The sequence below is a fragment of the Myotis yumanensis genome, unplaced genomic scaffold, assembly GCF_028538775.1.
Source record: "Myotis yumanensis isolate MYYU_CA2020_CCGP unplaced genomic scaffold, mMyoYum1.0.hap1 SCAF_11, whole genome shotgun sequence".
In the NCBI taxonomy this organism is placed as follows: Eukaryota; Metazoa; Chordata; class Mammalia; order Chiroptera; family Vespertilionidae; genus Myotis; species Myotis yumanensis.
Window position 1 is genome coordinate 45,614,468 of NW_027223762.1, and position 20,581 is coordinate 45,635,048.

Genomic DNA, 20,581 nt, shown 5'->3' on the forward strand with positions numbered 1-20,581 from the left:
GAATCTGTCTCAGCTACTCAACCTTGTCATTGTGGTACAAAAGCCACCACAGACAATATGTAAATGAGTAAGTACTGCTGTGTTCCAATAAAAATTTATTTTTGAAAATAAGTGGACCCAATTTGGCCTACAGACCATAGTTTCCAGACCTCCGGTCTAGTTCTTACTCTTCAAATACAGTTCAAGGACAAGCAGCATTGACACCACTGGAGAGCTTGTTAGATCTGCATAACCGTAGACACCACCCAAGACCCTCAGAATCAAAGTCTCATTGTACAAGATGCCCAGCAGAGTTTGCCCAGTAGATCTGTGATCCGCTTCAGCCTGAGCACTAAAATGCTCTAACAGCACAGGCCCAGGTGGAGTTTCCCTTAGTGCCTCCTTTATAAATCTGATCGAGGGCAGGAGAGCACTCCTCGCTGGCCCTGCTATACAGCTCGTTCTCCAACTGGCTCAGAGCACCTTAGGGAGGACACCAAGACCAAGGGCAGGACTGGGCAGAGGAGCTCCTGTTCGGGACTAGTCAATGAGAAGTCAGAGAAGTGAAGAACCCCAAACCCTGTGCTTCAACCCTTCTTCTCCCTGAGCCCTCCCTTAGGAGTCGTGGAACAGCTCCAGGTAGCTCTGCACATTTCCCACTGGCAGTTTGCCCTCTAATTAAAACATTACCCCACCTCCTACTGTGATGGTTAATTTTATGAGTTAACTTGACTAGCCATAGGGCGTCCAGATCAAGCATTATTTCTGGGTGTGTCTGTGAGGGTGTTTCCGGATGAGATTAGGATTTGAATTGATGAGCTCACGAAAGTAGATGGCCCTCGCCAGCGTGGTGGGCATCATCCGATCTGCTGAGGGCCTGCACAGATCCAAAGGTGGAGGAAGAGGGGATATGCTCCTTGTTTCCTGCCACACTGTTTGGGCTGAGACATCCCATCTCATCTCATCTCCTCTGGCCCTCAGATTGGGATTCAGGCCAGCAGCTCCCCTGGCTCGAAGGCCTGCAGACTCAGACTTTTCAGCCTTTGTGATTACATGAGCCACTTCCTCATAATAAATTCATATATAGCCCTAGCCGGTTTGGCTCAGTGGATAGAGCGCTGGCCTGCAGACCAAAAGGTCCCGGGTTCAATTCTGGTCAAGGGCACGTACAAGAGGCAACCAGTCGATGTGTCTCCCTCACATTGATGGCTTCTCCCTCTTTCCCTCTCTCTAAAAATCAATGGAAAAATATCCTTGGGTGAGGATTAAAAAATAATTATATATATAATCTCCATCCCACTGGTTCTATTTCTCTGGAGAACCCTGATTAATACATCTACCAATATAAAGGTAAGGGGCATGAAGCACTGATCCACCCCAAAGTGCAGTTTTGTGCTCTATTCTTCAAGGAAGCTCCTTGTCACTGGCTATAGCTCCTAGAACAGTGATTCTCAACTTTGGGCAGTTTGCCCGCCAGGGGACATTTGACAATGTCTGGAGACACTTTTGGCTGCCACATTGCAGTGAGGGTTGATGTGGCATCTAGTGGGTAGGGAGCAAGGACACTTCTAAACATCCTACAATGCACAATAGCCCTCCCCCCGCCAACAAAGAACTATCTGGCCCAAGATATTAATATCTTCAGGTTAAGAAACCCTGTTCTAGAACAAACATCATTACTTCACCGACCAGTCTAAGTGCCCCTCAGTGTTTGCAAACCTCATGCACATCACCAATACAATCAGAAATGTGTCAGAGAGACAGGCTGCATGGCAGCTTCTGGCAGCCTTGATCAGGGTATCACAAATCCAAGCCCTGGGCCAGCAACTCAGTGTTCCCAGCAACCAGAGTGAACAGGTTCTGGGAGAACAACTCACATTAACCAAGCCCTCAAGAGAACAGAACATCAACCAATCCCAGCTTATTCATTCACTAGAAGCTGGTGCACGAATTCGTGCACGGGTGGGGTCCAGCCAGCCCATCCCTATCGGGGCTGATGGGGGTGGGGCCAGCCAGGGGGAGGGGCCGTCCCCTGGTTGAACTCCTGGTGGAGGGGACAATTTGCATATTAGCCTTTTATTATATAGGATAACTGGAGAGCCACCTGCCACAAGATCTAGATCAAGTCCTCCTCCAGATAATGTGACCCTGGGGATTATCTTGGTGAGGGCAAAATTAGGACTAAGGAGCTGTAGATTTCCAAAGCTAGGGCTTTCTTCTTCTAGTGACAACCCCTTGGTTAATCTTACACTATTCTGGGGAAAAAATCAGGTCTAGAGAAAACTCTAGGTCCAGTCAACCAGCATCACAGCATGCTCTCATTGGACAGAGCCTACCAATTCTTATAAATCTTCCCTTCTGACAGCTTCCTTTCATCTGTGACCCAAAGCTCCTTCACCTAATTGCTGACAAACTGCAACATGATTGAAAAGAGATGGCTCACATCTCAGAATTTTGCCTTCCTGAACACATGCTGGTCTCCTTGATGAAGATAACAACCCATCCTATGGGTACTGCCTTCTAGATTGAATGGCTGATTGCATGCATTGTATGCTATTTTTCACTGGCTTTCATGTTAAAGGTAACCTCATTTCCAATGCTGCAAATTCATCTTCTCTCGATTCATTTACATCGAGTGTAATCACTGAATGTATAAAATGAAATGTACCTCGTGATGATACATTTCATCTTAAATTGCATGCCCTAACTGGTTTGGCTCAGTGGATAGAGCGTCGGCCTGCGGACTGAAGGTTCCCAGGTTCGATTCCGGTCAAGGGCATGTACCTGGGTTGCGGGCACATCCCCAGTAGGAGATGTGCAGGAGGCAGCTGATCGATGTTTCTCTCTCATCGATGTTTCTAGCTCTCTATCTCTCTCCCTTCCTCTCTGTAAAAAATCAATAAAATATATTGATGTAAATGAATCGAGAGAAGATGAATTTGCAGCATTGGAAATGAGGTTACCTTTAACATGAAAGCCAGTGAAAAATAGCATACAATGCAGTATCAACAGTGAGCACCCCTGGTATGTAAGCCCCCATGCAGGGAACTGTCTTATTACATCATAGTGTGCAGATGTTGGTAAGAAATCTCATTACCCCTTAGCTACCTGGGGGAGGTGTGCTGTCAGGAACAGAGGAATCTCTGGTAAGAACAGTTCATCTCTGGTGACATTAGTACCCAGCAGTACAGGTCCCGAAACTTGGTTGGCCCCCGTTGGCTTCTCGGGCTCTGAAAGAAAACAGAAATGGCACAACAACCATCAGAGGGCATCACACGCCCAGGGGGTCACAGCACGCATTGCACCTGGTGTCATCATGAACCCCTGAGCAGAGTGCCTTGGTGATGTTTGTCTGGTTCCCTATAGAGATGGGATACCATCCCTGAGAGGGCAAAACCCACTGCCAATTAAACCTGGAATTTGAACCAGAGAGCCAGAGAAACCAACCTCCCAAGGCCATAGCAGAAAGGAAAGCAATGGGTAAAAGATCAAAGACACATGCTTCCTCTTCCCTCCTGTCAGCCAAAACCCACAAAACAGCTAGAGTGGGATGTGTCCGCATGGGCCCTCGTCAGTGAAGTCTGAGGCCAGCCTGTCTGGAACAGGAAGGGAGGGGATTCGGTTCCCAGAGAGCAATGCCCAGATGGGCCGTGAAATGAAGTCTCGGGAAGCCTGTATGGGCATGAGAAACCTGGGAACGCCGATGCGTGGATTCCTGCAGCCTGTGCCTGTCATCCAGAAGTCTCAAGGCCTCTGCTCACCCAGCAAGGGAAGCCAGTGGGGCCTCTGGGAGGCCTGGGTCCCACCCAGACACACTCATTCATTTGTCGTCACTGCTTCCTGCTGACTCCCACAGCATCCGACTGCTGATGGTTTGTTTGCGTCTTTATAGATACTTATCTCCGCTGCCGCTGCCTCACCAGTGGCACCTTCCTATTGCCTAATGCTCCTGCAGGCGCATTCCTATCGCCATGTTACTGGTGAAGTGAAGGAAGGACACCTTCCTATCGCCATGTTACAGGTGAAGAAGTGAAGGAAGGACACTTGCAGCACAGCCCTGGGAGTTCTTTGGAGGCTCGTGCACCAAAGAGTGGAAGCAGCTCTCTGAGCCGTGCTCAGCCTCCACCCCACACTAAGGAAAACAGCCCTAAGGACTGACCCCAGCATGGCCACACAGAGTCTGAGATGCAAGGGCTTCGGTGGAAAACAGCTCCCACAGCACAGGATGGAAAGAGGATACACGTGGGCCCCAACTGAGCAGAGGGAAACCCGATTTTCTCTGCGGGACTGACAAACACCTGCGGATGACACATCCAACACGCTGGCCCGCCAGCTGCTCGGCTCCCTTGGCTCAGCCAACCTTCCCCCCAGCCCACTGCAGCAAACCATTTCCAGGGACATATCCTGGACCTTGTCGTCACCTGCAAAGTGCTGACTCTGGAATTTGGGCTGTGAACTCCTTCAGGTCAGAGACTGTGTTTTTGTTCATCTCTGTGTTCCCAGAGTCCCCCACAGTAAGTGCCCAGAGCTGACGTTGAGTGACAGTTGATGAATGAATGACTCACACTTAGAAATCCCACTCTCCAACTAGAACTACCATCCTGCTGCCTTTCACTCTTGGAATCAAAGTAAACATGCTCCCAACCTGTCTGAGATCTCTGGCTCCTTATACTCGCCAGCTCACCCAGGGTACAAGTCTTATCCTACAATCATTTTTCTCTGCACAGCCTGGCTACTGTAACTACACCGCACTCAGCTCTTACTAGGACCTTTCTGCTGCCTTCCCCCCACCCCCCAGGCCTAAGCACAGGACCCCTCCAGCCCTCATCTGCCTGCTTTCCTGCCCACAGGCTGAGTGCTTCTGAAAAAGAAAAAGATCATTCTTATTAGCATCATTGCAAACGTTTGGCTTATATCCTCAGTGAGGCCTTGTGTTGCTAGGAAACTCTACATGTCCCTGGCATGGCACTTCCTCATTTTCAAGAGGAAATGTACCAAACCTCTACCTCTTTCTTCCAATCCTCTTCTCTGATGTGCCCCATCTTCCCAGAGAAAATCAGGGCTAGCCTCCATGAATTGTAATTTCCCCCTGTTTCATCTGATCCTGACCTTTCTCCCTCCCATCTCTAAGGAAGATTTTACCTGTGCTTTTAATCAAATAAGTTCCTCCTTCTTCCTATAAGATTTCATTCCATCAATGATTTATCTTTCTTTCACCTTCCCTTTATTGACTGATCTCTATCTCTATATAGTGACAGGCAGACAGATAGAAAGAAAGGAAGATAGATAGATAGATAGATAGATATTAGATAGATGATAGATAGATAAGAGAAAAGAGATTTTATTTATATATCTATGTCTATATCTATATCATCTATATCTATATAGAAATAAACTACCTTAAACTTTGTCTCTCCCTTTCTTCTCCTCTTGTCCCCTACTCTCTGTATTTGTGAAATATATATACACAGAGGAGTATATGCATAAACATACAGGTGTACATTGTACACACATGTATATATCTATGTGTATATATTTATATATTTATATATATTTATATATTTTTATATAAATATATTTATATATATTTATATATACACATCTATTTTTTTTCTCTCAAACATTTTCCCATCCTTCATCACCTCCACTAGTTACAAGCCCCAACACGATGTCAGTGGAGAACAGATGGGACCAGAAGTCCGCTTCTCAGGCAGCAGTAATGAGAAGCCAGTCGATACATGTCAACACCAAGATGACAGAGATGTTAGAATTATCTGACAAAGACTTAAAGCAGCCATGATAAAAACACTTCAATGAGCAATTGTGAGTTGAAACAAATGGGAACAAACAAACAAACAAAACACATGGAATCCTCAGCAAGGAAATAAAAAGAAATCCCAGTAAAGAAATAGGAGACATTTTAAAAAAAATTAAAATTTTAGAATTAAAAAGTATAATAACCAAATTAAAATTAGTAAATGGGCTCAAATAGCAGAACGGAAGGGACAAAGGAAAGAATTGGTAAACTGGAAGATAGAACAATAGAACTTACTCAGTGGGGCAACAAAGTGAAAATAGACCAAAAAAGAAATTTAAACAGAGACTTAGGGATCTATGAGACCATATATATATATATATCATTCAGATCCCCAGAAGAGAAGGAGAAAATCGGCAGAACTGAAAAATCAATAAAAGAAATAATGGTTGAAAATAAACCTACAGATTCAAGAAGCTGAGCAAATCCCAAACAAGCTCATTAAACTCCTGAAAATAAAAAACAAAAAAGAAAAATCTTGAAAGCAGCCTGAGAAAAAGGATGTCTTAGCTATAGATCAGAGAGAGATCAGAAAGAAGTAAAACTGTCCCTATTTGCAGATGACAGGGCGGTCTACATAGAACATCCCAAGGAATCTGCCAAAACAAAAACAAACCAAAAAGCCCTAATAAGTAAATTCAGTAAGGTCACAGGAGAGACAATCAAAACATACAAAAATCAAGTTTACTTCTGTATACTAGCAAAGAACATGTGCACAGTGAAATTTAAAATATAATACCATTTACAATTGCTCAAAAAATGAAATACAGCTGATCCATGTTTCTCTCTCATATCAATGTTTCTCTTCCCCCTCCCCTCCCCTCTCTCTCTCTGTAAAAATCAATAAACATATCCTCAGGTGAGGACAAAGAAAGGAAAAAAACTTAGATCCTATCTAATAAAAGGGTAATATGCAAATTGATTGAACAGTGGAATGACCGGTCACTATGACGCACACTGACCACCAGGGGGCAGACGCTCAATGCAAGAGTTGCCCCCTGGTGGTCAATGTGCTCCCACAGGGGGAGCATGGCTCAACCAGAAGCCAGGCTCATGGCTGGCAAGCACAGCTGTGGTGGCGAGAGCCTCTCCCGCCTTTGTGGCAGTCAGACGTCCCCCAAGGGCACAGGCCCGGCTGAGGGACCCTCCTTCCCCCACCCCCCAGTACACAAATTTTGTGCCCCGGGCCTCTAGTATAAATATAACAAAACATGTGGAGAACTTGAATACTGAAAACAATGCTGTGGAAATGAAAGATATAAACAAATGAAGGGACATACCATGGCCACACACTTCAAGACTCAACATAATAAAGATGCTATTCTCCCCAAATTGTTAAACAGGTGTAGTGCCATTTCTGTTAAAAACACCAGCAAGATTGTTTTGTAGCTATAGATAAGATTATGCTAAAATTTATATAAAAATGCAAAGGAACTAATTTGAAAAAGAATAAAGTGGAAGAAGTTAGTCCACTCAAGTTCAAGACTTACCACCAACTATATTAATCAAGACTGTGTGTTATTGCAGAGAGATAGACAGGTAGTTCAATGGAACAGAGCAGAGAACCCATACATACTAGTAGGCCCACACAACTATGCCCAACTGATATTTGACAAAGGTGCAAAAGCAATTCAAAAAAAAAGAAAGAAAGAAAGGAAAGAAAAAAAGCTACTCTGGAAAAGTTTGGCATTTTCTAAACAAAACAAAACAAAAACAAACTAGATATGAGATTATCATGCAACCTAGCAATTGCATTTTTGGGATTTGTCCCAGAGAAATGAAGGTTTATGTCCACATAAAACCCACACAGATATTTATAGCAGCTTTATTTGTAATAGCCCAAAACTGGAAACAACTCAAACTTCTTTCAAGGGGTGAATATTCAAATAAACTATGGTACATCCATACCATGGTACACTACTCAGCAAGAAAAAAAGGAACATGCATTTAACACATGCAACTGCCTGAAGGAATCTCTAGAAAATTATCTGAGTGAAAAAACTCAATCCCAGAAGGTCGCATATTGTATGAGTTCACTTATATAATAGTCTTGAAATGTCAAAATTATAGAAATGGGGACAAATGAGTAGTTTCTAATTTGGTAACAAATGAGGAGTTAAGGAAAGAGTGAGATTAGAAGGGAAGGTAGTGTAGCTATAAAAAGGCAACAGAGAGATCTTTGTGATGAAGGAAGTGTTCTGTGTCTTGACTCTATCAAGGTCAAATTACAGTTGTAATATTGTACTATAGTTTTACAAGATGTTACTAGTAGGGTTAAATGGAACATAGGATCTCTATATTAATTCTTGTAAATGCATGTAACTCTGAAACTATCTCTCCACCCCACCCTCCCACCCCCGCCCCTAAAAAAAGTCTAATTAAAAACAAGTGTGCATGATCTCCAGCGTCATTCTGAATCAGAACCTTCACATTTAAGTTTAAAAAGCATTCAACCAGGATGTTAGGAGAAACTCAAACTTCATTTTCATGAGGAGCAGTTGAAGGAAAGAGAACATTTCATCTTGGGAAATCTTGGAGATTATGAAAGTTTTCTTTTCCCAGAATATGAAGGGATTAAACAGGAGGAGTTACACTTGGTTTGTGTGGCACCAGGAAACGGAGAGGCTGATTGTAGGGGAAAGGGCACACGCTTCAGCATTGATCAGGCCTGAGCTTAACCCCAAGTGCCACTATTTCCTATTTTAAGACTGGGCAAGTCAGTTAACACTGACCCTCTGTTTTCTTGTCAGTAAAACAAGGCTTATGATTTCTATCTCAATCCATCCATCAGCGGCTAAGCAGAGAAACAGAAACTGCACCAAGTACTAGCAAAAGAAGGAATGTAGTGCAGGGAGCTGATTGCAGTGATAAAGATAGAAATCCATGTTGACGACGGTGATAGAGAAGCTGAGATTTGCAGATTGCTGCGATGACGGCAAAATTAAGAGTGTAAAGATCTCAAATTCGGATGGCTTTAAAAAGACGAATTCGTTGGAGTAAGGTGGTACAGGATAGGACCCTGAGGTAATCCACAGATTAGCAACCACAAGCAGCAGGCAGTTGAAGGAACAAAGGGAGGGGGCAGTGTTACCCAGGAGCCAGGGTCACCAGGTAACATGGAGGACTCACACAGCGGGAGCTGGAGCCATGGAGATGCAGTCACTAATGGGAGGAGATGCTCGATGAAGAGAAAGAGGGAGGATGTGCTCTACCTTCCTCCTTCCCTCTACCCCCCCCCTGCCACTGGTGCCTCCATCGGCCAAACTCAACAGGAAGCCAGAGCACCCCTGAGCCTGAGAGGGGCAGCCTCCAGGTCAGCCCCTGCTCTCCAGGGCAGAGCAGGGGTCAGAGGCAAACAGACCCAGGGCTGGCACAGTCACAGGAGGTTTGTGAGGATGCAGCATATATAAGATGCCTAGCACATAGTAGGTGCTCAATAAATAAATGGTAATTATAACTTATATGGGCCAGACTTTTATAATGGGCATTTTGAACCACATTTTCTCATTACTGTGTAGCTGAATACATAGAAGCTCAAGCGGGGATATTTGGCTCATGCCACAAGCTCTCTGCCAAGAATGCTTTTTTTTCCAAATGAGCAGCATATCTGAGAAACGTGAAAAGCAGCCCTGTCCTAAAGTTTCATTGTATAAAGCAAATGTTGAGTTTTCACAGCTGCTGGCTGCAGTCTACCCAGAGGAATCGTTTCAGTGAAATATTAATCTCTGAGAAAGCCACGCTAGGGTAAGACTGCACAGTAATTCAAGCAACATGTGCAAAATGTATTTAGTGTTGGCCAGGAACGGTTTTAATTATGTGAAGTCTTCAGAATGAGAACCAAGTGTTGACGATGTTGGACTACATCACAAAAGCTCCGAGTGCTCCCAGCTCTCTCCCCAGTTTCGGTGTATTTCTGCAGTCCCCGAACCTTAACACAAAGGAAGCTCCCATGGAGCTGGATGATGGCACTGTCAGAACCACCGTGCAACCAGCAGAAAAACAGCCAAGACAGGAAACATCAGCACCGGCAGTCCAAAGACCTCCAGTGAGTGTGAAGGTCAGATGCCCAGTGGGGAAGAACCACCAAGGCAGGGACAGAAGGAGGGGTGAGACTCCAAAGGAATTTTCAAAACCTGGGAGGCAGGATGCAAGCTGGTTTCATCAGAGTTCACAGGTGAGCGCAAGATGCAGTGTTTGCTGTGCGTCCGCAGAACACCTAACATCTCCTTGGAGTTTCTGATGAAGCGCTGGACTTGAAGTAGCACCTGGGAGTAAGGAGAAGGCCAGGGCCCATCCCTGAGGATGATATAGGCACTGGAGATTGGTCCTTGAAGGTAAGAGTTGAGCTAACACCATGGGTCTTAAAACTGACCAATGAGTAGAAGCCAGAAGGTGTCCCCTAGGTTGGTGGAACAGACAGAAAACCCAAGAAGTTACAGACTAGCTTTCAGAGTCTGGGTTCTGTCCGTGGGTGTCAGGAGGCCTCTACAAAGGAGAACATCAGAAATGGACATGAGTTTGGAAAAGAGACAAGCAAAAGCTGGCCCTGTGAGGCAAAGCACATGGTTGGAGATGGGCAGGAGGGTTCTCATGACTAGCCTTAGAGCTTTGGGTTGGCCCACCAGCACCGATGCCCTGATACCTATGCCCAGAGGGTCAGGTCTCAAGGATTTACTGCTTCAAGTCAGATAAACTCAGGCAATAAGATGGGTTTGGTTCTAGCTGGGAGGAGTAGGGCAGGCAGCCATACCACCCTGACCTGAAAGGGGAGTCCAGAACATTGAGGTTGGACAAGGGGAAGATGGAAGACTCTACCTGCATTTCCCAGAGAGCTTTCCAGCCCAAAGTGTTCTAAATTCATTGCCCCCACCCACCCACTTTCTCTTTTCTCTACAATGTTCATAATATCCTGAGCTTCCCAATCCCTCAGGCTCAAACTTGGGGTCTTCCGCTCTCTTGGCCTGAAAAATCAATCTCATGTCCATTCTAACTCTCCATCCCCACTACCACTCACCGAACTCAGGAATTCCTTCTCTTTCTTCTCCCCCTACCCCAATATCATATACTGGTGCCGGAGCATTCTGAAACAAGTGTTCTAATAATGCCACTATTCTGTTCTAAAATTGTCACCTGTGGAGTAAAATTCAAATGTGAGCCTGCAGATCAAGGCTCTTCATGGGTTCTTGCCAGCCCTTCCAACACTGCCCAATGTCCAGGCCAATGGAGTCATTCTCTTCTCCATATACTTCCCACCTGGTTCTATCTCTGAGTTTTGTTCTGATAAATGTACTTCTCTACATGACTGCATTTCTGGATCCTACCCATCCTTCAAGATCCATGCTACGTCCCCTCCTGCAAGAACATTTTTCTGATCCTTCCCTATGTATATAATTGCTCCCTCCTTTTGGACTCTCATAATCCTGTGTGTTAATCTTTTTCAGACAGTAAAAGTCCATGCTTTTTACCTACTTATATTAGGCTATAAACTATTTGGAAATAGGGGCCTTATATCAGAGTCTCCTTCATGGAGGAGGCAAAAGCAGACCCAAGAACACTGAGTTTGTCCAGCTTGTAAGAAATATAAAGAAGTTTTGGGGGAACCCTGACCAGTTTGGCTCAGTGGATAGAGCATTGGCCTATGGACTGAAAGGTCCCGGGCTCAATTCCGGTCAAGGGCATGTACCTTGGTTGCGGGCACAACCCCGGTGGGGAATGTGCAGGAGGCAGCTGATCGATGTATCTCTCTCATCTATGTTTCTAACTCTCTATCCCTCTCCCTTCCTCTCTGTAAAAAAATCAATAATATGCCGAAACCGGTTTGGCTCAGTGGATAGAGCGTCGGCCTGCGGACTGAAGGGTCCCGGGTTCGATTCCGGTCAAGGGCATGTACCTGGGTTGCGGGCACATCCCCAGTGGGAGATGTGCAGGAGGCAGCTGGTCGATGTTCCTCTCTCATCGATGTTTCTAACTCTCTATCTCTCTCCCTTCCTCTCTGTAAAAAATCAATAAAATATATTTAAAAAAAAAAATCAATAATATATATATATATATATATATATATATATATATATATATTTTAAAAAGAAGTTTTTTGGGAAAGCTTTGGAAAGGAAGCTTGGAGTCATACTGAGATCCTGGAGTGATAATTAAAGCCATTTCAGAGTCATTATCTGAAGTATGAAAATAGATGAGGCAATCCTGACAAAGGCCAAGGCTGGACCCTGGAGAAGGAAGGACACGTCATGGAGACTGGCAGGAAGTGGTCAGACAGAATCACAGCCTTCAGACCACACTGGGAGTGAAAAGAATTTCAGCCCCATTGGTCAGCCCCACCATATGTGCTTAAATAATTATGACCAATCCTGTGTGGCTTTCTCTCTAGTATTGCAAGTAGGGCAGGACATGTTGGCAGACTTGTGGATCCTTATCCCAGGCCATTAAAAAGGCGATTCAGTTGCCATTTTATTCCTAACCAGTATTTAAGCAAAGGCTTCATTTAGTCTACCACCAGGGAGACCTCCCAAGTCCAGCATATCGGAGGCATCTGCAAATGTGGACTCAGAAATAATGCCCAACCAGGATTGTGCAAAGGGGAATAAAGAGCATTCCGGGTTCTGATGCTTTTCTGTTTTGGCCTACTAGTCCCAAGCTGACTTCTAAGCGTATTACAATTATAAAAACCAGAGCATAAGCACAGGGACCCTGATGAAGTCAGAGAGATGGATCAAAAACCCTGATTATATGCCTGGCTGCCATGGCTCAGTGGTTGAGCTTCGACCTATGAACCAGAAAGTCAGGTTCAATTCCCGGTCAGAGCACATGCCTGGGTTGTGGGCTTGATCCAAAGTAGGCATACAGGAGGCAGCCAATCAATGATTCTCTCTCATCATTGATGTTTCTATCTCTCTCTCCTTCTCCTTTCTTCTCTGAAATCAATAAAAATATTTTTTTTAAAAAACCCTGACTGTAGGAAGTCTGGAAACCCAGGCAACCCCTCATGGAGCTGGAGAAAAGGGAAATCCTAGGTAGCAGGTACCAGTCTTCCTGCAGGAACTGTGTGGATCCTTGGGGAGGCGAGAAGCTTCCACCTGAGACTCCTGATGGCTCCTCACCAGGGGGAGCTAGTCCCACAGCCACACAGGCCTGGCTTCGCGCCAATTCAATTCAATGCAGACAAGGTGCTGAGCACCTGGGGTGTGACAACCCTGAGCTGAGCAGACACCTTTCTGATTCTAACAGGGAGCCCCATCAAGCCAGCTCAGCAGCTCCCCTGAAAGCACACTGGTCTTGCACCTCCCCCCAACACAATGGGGTTCAACCTGCTTGTTTCTAGGGTTCTACCAAGGCTTGATTTAAATACCATTTTAAAAATCATTTTTAAAACTTCAAACAGACACACTCAAGTGTGTGATATGCCAAATGTAAACCATCACAGACTCCACAAACCACAGCTTAGTATAGTCATACCCACCTCCAAAAATACAGGCTCTCTTGCCAACACCATGAATATGTCTGAACACAGGTAGATAGGGCATGAATGAGGAAAGCTGTAGTTCCAAACATGTCTTTTAACAGTTCACACCCATACAAGTCTCCTCCTGCTGTGAAACTGTCCGATCAAGCGCGTCCACCACCCGGGCTCACCTGTGACACACTCAACTAAATGCAGGCAAGGCTCGGGGTACCCAGGCTCATGTAAAGATTAATGATCCACTGGACAGTGAAAAGTGACATGTGGCACAATGGTAAGTATTGTCGGCAGCTTTCATGCTTGTTTAATCCTTGGAGTGCTTGGCGGGCTTTTAAAAATCCAAACGACCAACTCAGAAATGCAGGGCCATGCCGTGACCATCCCTCCTCACCCCATAAAGTGTCCTGATGAGTTTTGACTCAACATGTCAAATTAATTTTTTTTTATTGTGTTAAAGGTTTTAAGTGATTACTACAGAGAAGCAGGCACAGAAGCTTCTGAAAATAATGTAAATAACATAATTCCCAACTTGTAATGGCAAGTATATTTTGGGGAAGTATTCTCTGTCCAACAAAGGTATAACTTGGATGAAGAACCTGTTCATCTATTCATTTCATTTAGATGCTTTATAATTAAGAGATTCAAACAGTCACATAGCATTAGTGAGTTAATTTTAAAACCAAATTTTGCTATATTCCTTTCAAGTTTCTGGGTCACTTTAGTCACAATAACCTGACCCTGCAAGGTCGCCTATTTAAAAGCATCACTACTTCCAGTGTCCAGTTGTCACAATTCTCTCCAGGCCGTCCAGCCCGCATACAAAATACAGGGGCGCATTAAGAGTGAGGAGGCTATGAGGCTGCAACTGTCATCCCAAACCCTCAACTTCAAATTTTCTAGCTCATCATAACAATCTCATTGTTTTCACTCATTAACTGTATGTTACCAATTAGAATGATCAAATAAAATGATGATGTATGTTTGTTTCTTCTGCTTTCCTCATTGATATTCCATATAAGATTTCATTAGAAGAGAGAACCAAGATGGCGGCATAGGTTAACGCTGGAGTTTGCTGCTTCCAACAACCACTTCAAAAATACAACTAAAAGACAGAACGGACATCACCCAGAACCACAGGAAGGCTGGCTGAGGAGAGATTCTACAACTAGAAGTAAAGAGAAATCCATACCGAGAATCAGAGGAGGCACAGTGCGGAGGTGAAATGCTAAGGTGCGGAGGTGCACGTGGAGCAGGCCAGCGGTGGAGGGCGCAATTGTTGTTTTCAACTGGGAGGGAGTTTCAGACTCTGAGGTCCAGATCTGGGTGAGTCTCTAGGGACCCAGCCTCAAACGGGAGAAGTGGGAAGGCAGCTTTCTCTCCGAGGTTTGCAGCGGTTGCAGAGCCGCTGGGGATGGAACTGAGAGCAGCCATAACTGCTCACCCCGCCCGCCCTGTAGATCCCCGGGGACCCGCCCCGCCCAAGCCCTGCACAGAGGCATTTGCCGGAGAGCCTCAGGCAAAGGCTGGATTAGCACCGCCCTAGAGATTCATCACAGAAGCTCTCCCACTGCAGACACAGCTGACTCTCAAAGCCAGTTAGCCTGGAGGACAATTTACCCCTAGTATTGCCGACAACAATTAAGGCTTAACTACAATAAGACTGCACACAAAGACCACAAGGGGGTGCACCAAGAAAGCATAAAAATGCAGAGACAAAAAGACATGACAGAAATGGAGGACATAGAGCTAAAAAACACACTATTGAGGGCTCTCAATAATTTGCTAGAAACTGCCGATAAACTTGATGAGAGCCTCAAGAAATCTAATGAGACCCTCGATGTTGTGATAAAGGACCAACTAGAAATTAAGCATTCACTGGCTGAAATAAAGAATATTATACAGACACCCAATAGCAGACCAGAGAAGCACAAGAATCAAGTCAAAGATTTGAAATGCGAAGAAGCAAAAAACACCCAACTGGAAAAGCAAAATGAAAAAAGAATCCGAAAATACGAAGATAGCATAAGGAGCCTCCGGGACAGTTTCAAACGCACCAACATCAGAATTATAGGGGTACCAAAAGATGAGAGACAGCAAGATATTGAAAACCTACTTGAAGAAATAATGACAGAAAACTTCCCCCACCTGGTGAAAGAAATGGACTTACAGGTCCAAGAAGCGCAGAGAACCCCAAACAAAAGGAATCCAAAGAGGACCACACCAAGACACATCATCATTAAAATGCCAAGAGCAAAAGACAAAGAGAGAATCTTAAAAGCAGCAAGAGAAAGAGACTCAATTACCTACAAGGGAATACCCATACGACTGTCAGCTGATTTCTCAACAGAAACTTTGCAGGCCAGAAGGGAATGGCAAGAAATATTCAAAGTGATGAATACCAAGAACCTACAACCAAGATTACTTTATCCAGCAAAGCTATCATTCAGAATTGAAGGTCAGATAAAGAGCTTCACAGATAAGGAAAAGCTAAAGGACTTCATCACCACTAAACCAGTATTATACGAAATGCTGAAAGGTATCCTTTAAGAAGAGGAAGAAGAAGAAAAAGGTAAAGATACAAATTATGAACAACAAACATGCATCTATCAACAAGTGAATCTAAGAATCAAGTGAATAAATAATCTGATGTACAGAATGAACTGGTGATCATAATGAATCAGGGACATAGAAAGGGAATGGACTGACTATTCTTGGGGGGGAAAGGGGAGTGGGAGATGCGGGAAGAGAGTGGACAAAAATCGTGCACCTATGGATGAGGACAGTGGGTGGGGAGTGAGGGCGGAGGGTGGGGTGGGAACTGGGAGGAGGGGAGTTAGGGGGGGGGGGAAGAGGAACAAATGTAATCTGAACAATAAAGATTTAATTTAACAACAACAAAAAAAGATTTCATTAGAAGAGTTTTAAGACTAAAGAATTGAAAATCAGCTCTAGCCAGTTTTGCTCAGTTGGTAAGAGTGTTGGCCTGCAGACTGAAGGATCCCAGGTTTGATTCTAGTCAAAGGTGCCTGGGTTGCAGGCTCGATCCCCAGTAAGGGGTGGGTAGGAGGCAAGCAGATCAATGATTCTCTCTCATCATTGATGTTTCTATCTCTCCCTCTCCCTTCCTTTCTGAAACCAATAAAAAAATATTTTTTAAAAATTGAAAATCACTGTGTTTTCTAATACACAAGAGAAACCCAATATATTAAGCAAGAAAGGATAAAAGAAAGATCTTTTGGTTCGAAAGGAAGAAACCAGATGTGAGTTAGTGTGCTTCACACATAGTCCCAGATGCAAACCTGGGGGGAGGGGGAGGGCAAAAAAAAAACACACCAGAATCTTGTTGAATTAATTAGTGAAACAGAACTAGTGTTTCTTGCTTTTTGGAGCTGGGGTGGGGGCTTTTGGAAATGGAGAAACAGGGAAGGCCATAGAGGAAGTTCTGCTTGTCCTATGAGAACCACTTCCCCACAAGTAAGTCCGCAGGCCTTTCTCTGTGTGAAGCAGGGCAGACCAAAGAGAGATAGCCAGTGGGAAACCGCATGTGGCCGCAGACCATTAGAGCCAGCATAGCTGAGGTGTCAGCAAAACAGAAAGAATGTCCTGAGCAGTGAGGCCTCTGGATTTGTGGTAGAGAAAAAAGTGGCAACCAGACACATGATTTTGAGGGGAGGAAGCCAAGGGAAAAGTACAGCCTGGAGGGCAGAAGCAAAGCACAGGCGAGGAATCACTCATTTCCTCTTTTATTGATGAAGCACCATCAATACAGGCGTGATGCTAGTAACTGGAGTTATGAAGATAAACAGGCCCTGGTTCAGTATCTCTTCAGGGGAAGGGAGCACAGAGGAACTAAGAGAGGATGTGGTGTGGGGCATTGTTGGAAGAGGCAGCCCCAGGGATGAGCCTCTAAGAAGAAATAGGAGTTAATTAAGTAGGTAATAGCTGAGGATAGTGAGGGGGAACGCATTCCAATAGAGAGAGCATTGGTGTAGACAAGATTGGAGATGGAAAACTGTATAGTTGGGGATGAGCGAGTGGATCAAAATTGGGTATGGCATAAAGTGAAGGGGGAGGAATGGCAAGAGATGAAGCTGCTGAAGGGGCCTCGTGTGCTCTGCTAGCTTGAACTCTTCTGTCAGCACCGGGGAGCCAAGGGAGATGCTACGCTGAGAACGGCACAGTAGAAATCTTTTGTTTTCAATTGTGTCACACTATTGCTTGTGTGGCCTCCCTCTAGAACTCCCTGAGAGCATGAACTGTCTTTTTCATCTTTATATCTTCAGAGCTTAGTGTGTGCTTGGAATGCAATAGGAACTCAACACTTATTGTTATGTGAACTAGTGAGTGAATGAGCAAAGTGAAAAGTGGATAAAGGAGAGGCTGGGGGCACAAACGCAGTGTGACCGAGAGAACGCTGGCCAGTGCCAAGGCAGCAGTGAGGACAAGAAACCATCTGAAATATGATCAATTATGAGTAAATAGAGACAGAACCCCCAGCTCCCAAGCATCATGTGGAGGAAGTGGGCAGAAAATGACCACAGATGGAAATACTTTGAAGTAGGATCCGGACTGAGTCCACTTAGTCACCTCAGTCTGAGGAAGCCGTCTGAATTCTTCATGGGAAAGAACTGTGCTACGGGTTGAATTATGTCCCTCAAAGAAGATATGCTGAAGTCCTAAGCCCCGTATCTCAGAATGAGGCCTTATTTGGAAATAGGGTCTTTTCTGTTTAACTCAGTGAAGATGAGATCATTAGAGTGGGCCCTCATCCAGTATGACTGGGGTCCTTATTAAAAGGGGATATTCGGCCCTGGCCGGTTTGGCTCAGTGGATAGAGCGTCGGCCTGTGGACTGAAGGGTCCCAGGTTCGATTCCGGTCAAGGGCATGTACCTTGGTTGCGGGCACATGCCCAGTGGGAGGTGTGCAGGAGGCGGCTGATCGATGTTTCTCTCTAATCGATGTTTCTCTCTATCCCTCTCCCTTCCTCTCTGTAAAAAATCAATAAAGCATATATTTTTTTAAAAAAGGGGGACATTCGGACACAGACACACACACAGAGGGAAGATAATGCTAAGAGCCACCTGGGGAAGACAAAAATGCCAAAGGCTACCAGAAGCCAGAGGAGAAATGGGACAGGTCCTTCCCTAGTGTCTTCAGAGGGAGCATGGCCCCACTGATACCTCTTCTGGCCTCCAGGACTGTGACACAATACATTTCCTGCCAGAAGCCGGTCCATCCTTGCTGCTTGACATAGTCGCTGCAGGGAAGAAACATCTGCACAGCAGATGTTTCAAGGGACCTGGCATATATAGCATATTGTTCTTAATATGTTTGCTCTCCTTAGCACCATGTGTTTTAACCAAGGTCACCTCTCCGAGAAAGGTTGTTTCTCCAGGTGGGGATTTTTCCCTGAGGTGAGGGAGGGGATACAACCCCTTAACTAAGTGCCAGGCGGGTAGTTAATCACTTTAACTACAAACAATCACGCTTAAGCTACATAATCTTTACTCCCTGGAATGGAGATAAGAAACGCCCTAACCGTTGGAATGAAAATTGACAGGATTAAAATCAACTGGTATAAATACAGATGTAACAAGACAATAAACATGAGATCCTAACCAGAACTTGGCTGGAGATCCCGACCAGAACTTTGGCTGGAGATCCTGGCTAGAGGTCCTGACTAGGCTGCTGATCAACTAAAGGCTGTCTCCGTGTCATTCCTTCTTTGCCGATTCCGTCCACACCTTTGGGGATCCCTGGACCTGCTGGGGTTGGACCCCAGCAATTTCCGTTATTCTAAGCCACCAGTTTGTAGTGCTTTGCTACGGCCGCCTAGAAAATTACTACTGGCTGGTAGTCAAAACAGACCAACGACTATGGCAGACACTGACATTCATCTCCCCAACAAGCATCCCCCTCCTCGGTGTGGGTGAGCTCCACTTCTGTTGTGTGTCCATCCTCCCTGGCCCAAGGCGTGGGTCACAAAATTGATTCACATCACTCATGAGGGTCTCTTTGCCATTGGTTTACCATGGGACCCAATCCTGGCCCATGGGTCTCACTAGAAGGACCTCTATCCATGATATAATTCAGTTGTTCTGGAATATTTCTGTGTCTCTAAAGTCCTGTTTAAAATGTTCAGCACATAGGCCATCTCTATTTGAACCTGGACAGACACTGAGCTAATGATCGGTGGGGTTACTAGACAACCTGATGGACAATGGTAACTGAACTGACTTCCTTGAAACTTGTTAGATTTGTCCTTTCAGATGCTAAACCTGACCTCCAGGGTTTAAGCCTACAAATGTTCCCGTTTCTGATATTATTGCCTCAATTTGATAAATATCTCCTGTGCTTCTGTAATACTCAGTGAATAAGACAATGTTCTAATCTAGGCACTTAAGTTCAGGGATTCTCTAATCCATAACCTAATATCACACTGTCTTCTCCGGATTGTAACATGAACAAAATCGTCAGGTTAGAACTATAAGTCCAGGTATGTCCTTCATCAAACACAGAATAATTCACACCTAACAGTTTTTGTATCTAAAACAGGGGTTCAGTTCTTGTTTCTTTTTGGTTTTGTTTTTTTGTTTTATTGTTGTTAATCCTCACCTGAGGATATTTTTCCCATTCATTTTTAGAGTAGGGGGAGAGAAACATTGATTGATGTGAGAGAGACACATTGATTGGTTGTCTCCCGCACACACCCCAACCTGGGGGCCAGGGATCAAGCCTGGAACTGAAATATGTGTCCTTGACCAGGAATCGAACCTGAGACTCTTCAGTCCACAGACTGACGTTCTAACCACTGAACACACCAGCCAGGGTTCAGCTTCAGTTCTTCCTATGCCAGAGACCTATTAAGAACCCTAAACGGCTAGATGGGTCTGAATAGGGTCAGAGAAGGGAGAGGAGGGAGCTGCATAGGCAAAGAGGGGAGAAGACTACATTTTAGGAATGTTGACACTAGACGGGGGCTCTGTCTCATTCCACCATTTACCAGCTATGTGACTTTGGGCAAATGACTTACCACTTCTAAACTTCAGTTTGGAAAATAGCAAATACAACTTAATAGCCTTAAGAATTCTGCTTGACAATGAAGTCATCCACGTGATGCACCAGCAGATAAACTCCCGGGATGTGCACATGGTTCTGAGTCACACATCCACAACGGCCACAACTTTTTTCTTCACTGGAGGAATCAGTTCACTAAGCATTAAAGAAACAACTAGACATGTTCCCTTCAAATTGGACATGTAGTCCTGTCATTTTTAAAAATATATTTTTTTATTGATTTTAGAGAAAGGAAGGA

At 44.8% G+C, this 20,581-nt stretch overlaps 1 protein-coding gene across 7 annotated transcripts in view; it reads right to left on the reverse strand.

Moving 5' to 3' along the window:
• Window positions 1-20,581, reverse strand: part of EVA1A (eva-1 homolog A, regulator of programmed cell death) — a 65,713-nt gene that overhangs the window by 21,190 nt on the left and 23,942 nt on the right. For 5 of the 7 annotated variants that reach the window (XM_070429563.1, XM_070429566.1, XM_070429567.1 and 2 more), the window contains exon 2: window positions 3,088-3,209. The exons of 1 other annotated variant lie outside the window; for it this stretch is intronic. The gene's annotated coding sequence lies outside the window, so the exon portion shown is untranslated. Of the gene's footprint in view, window positions 1-3,087; window positions 3,210-3,670; window positions 3,734-20,581 lie in introns of those variants that run through there. One more of the 7 variants, XM_070429564.1, reaches the window with a different exon arrangement.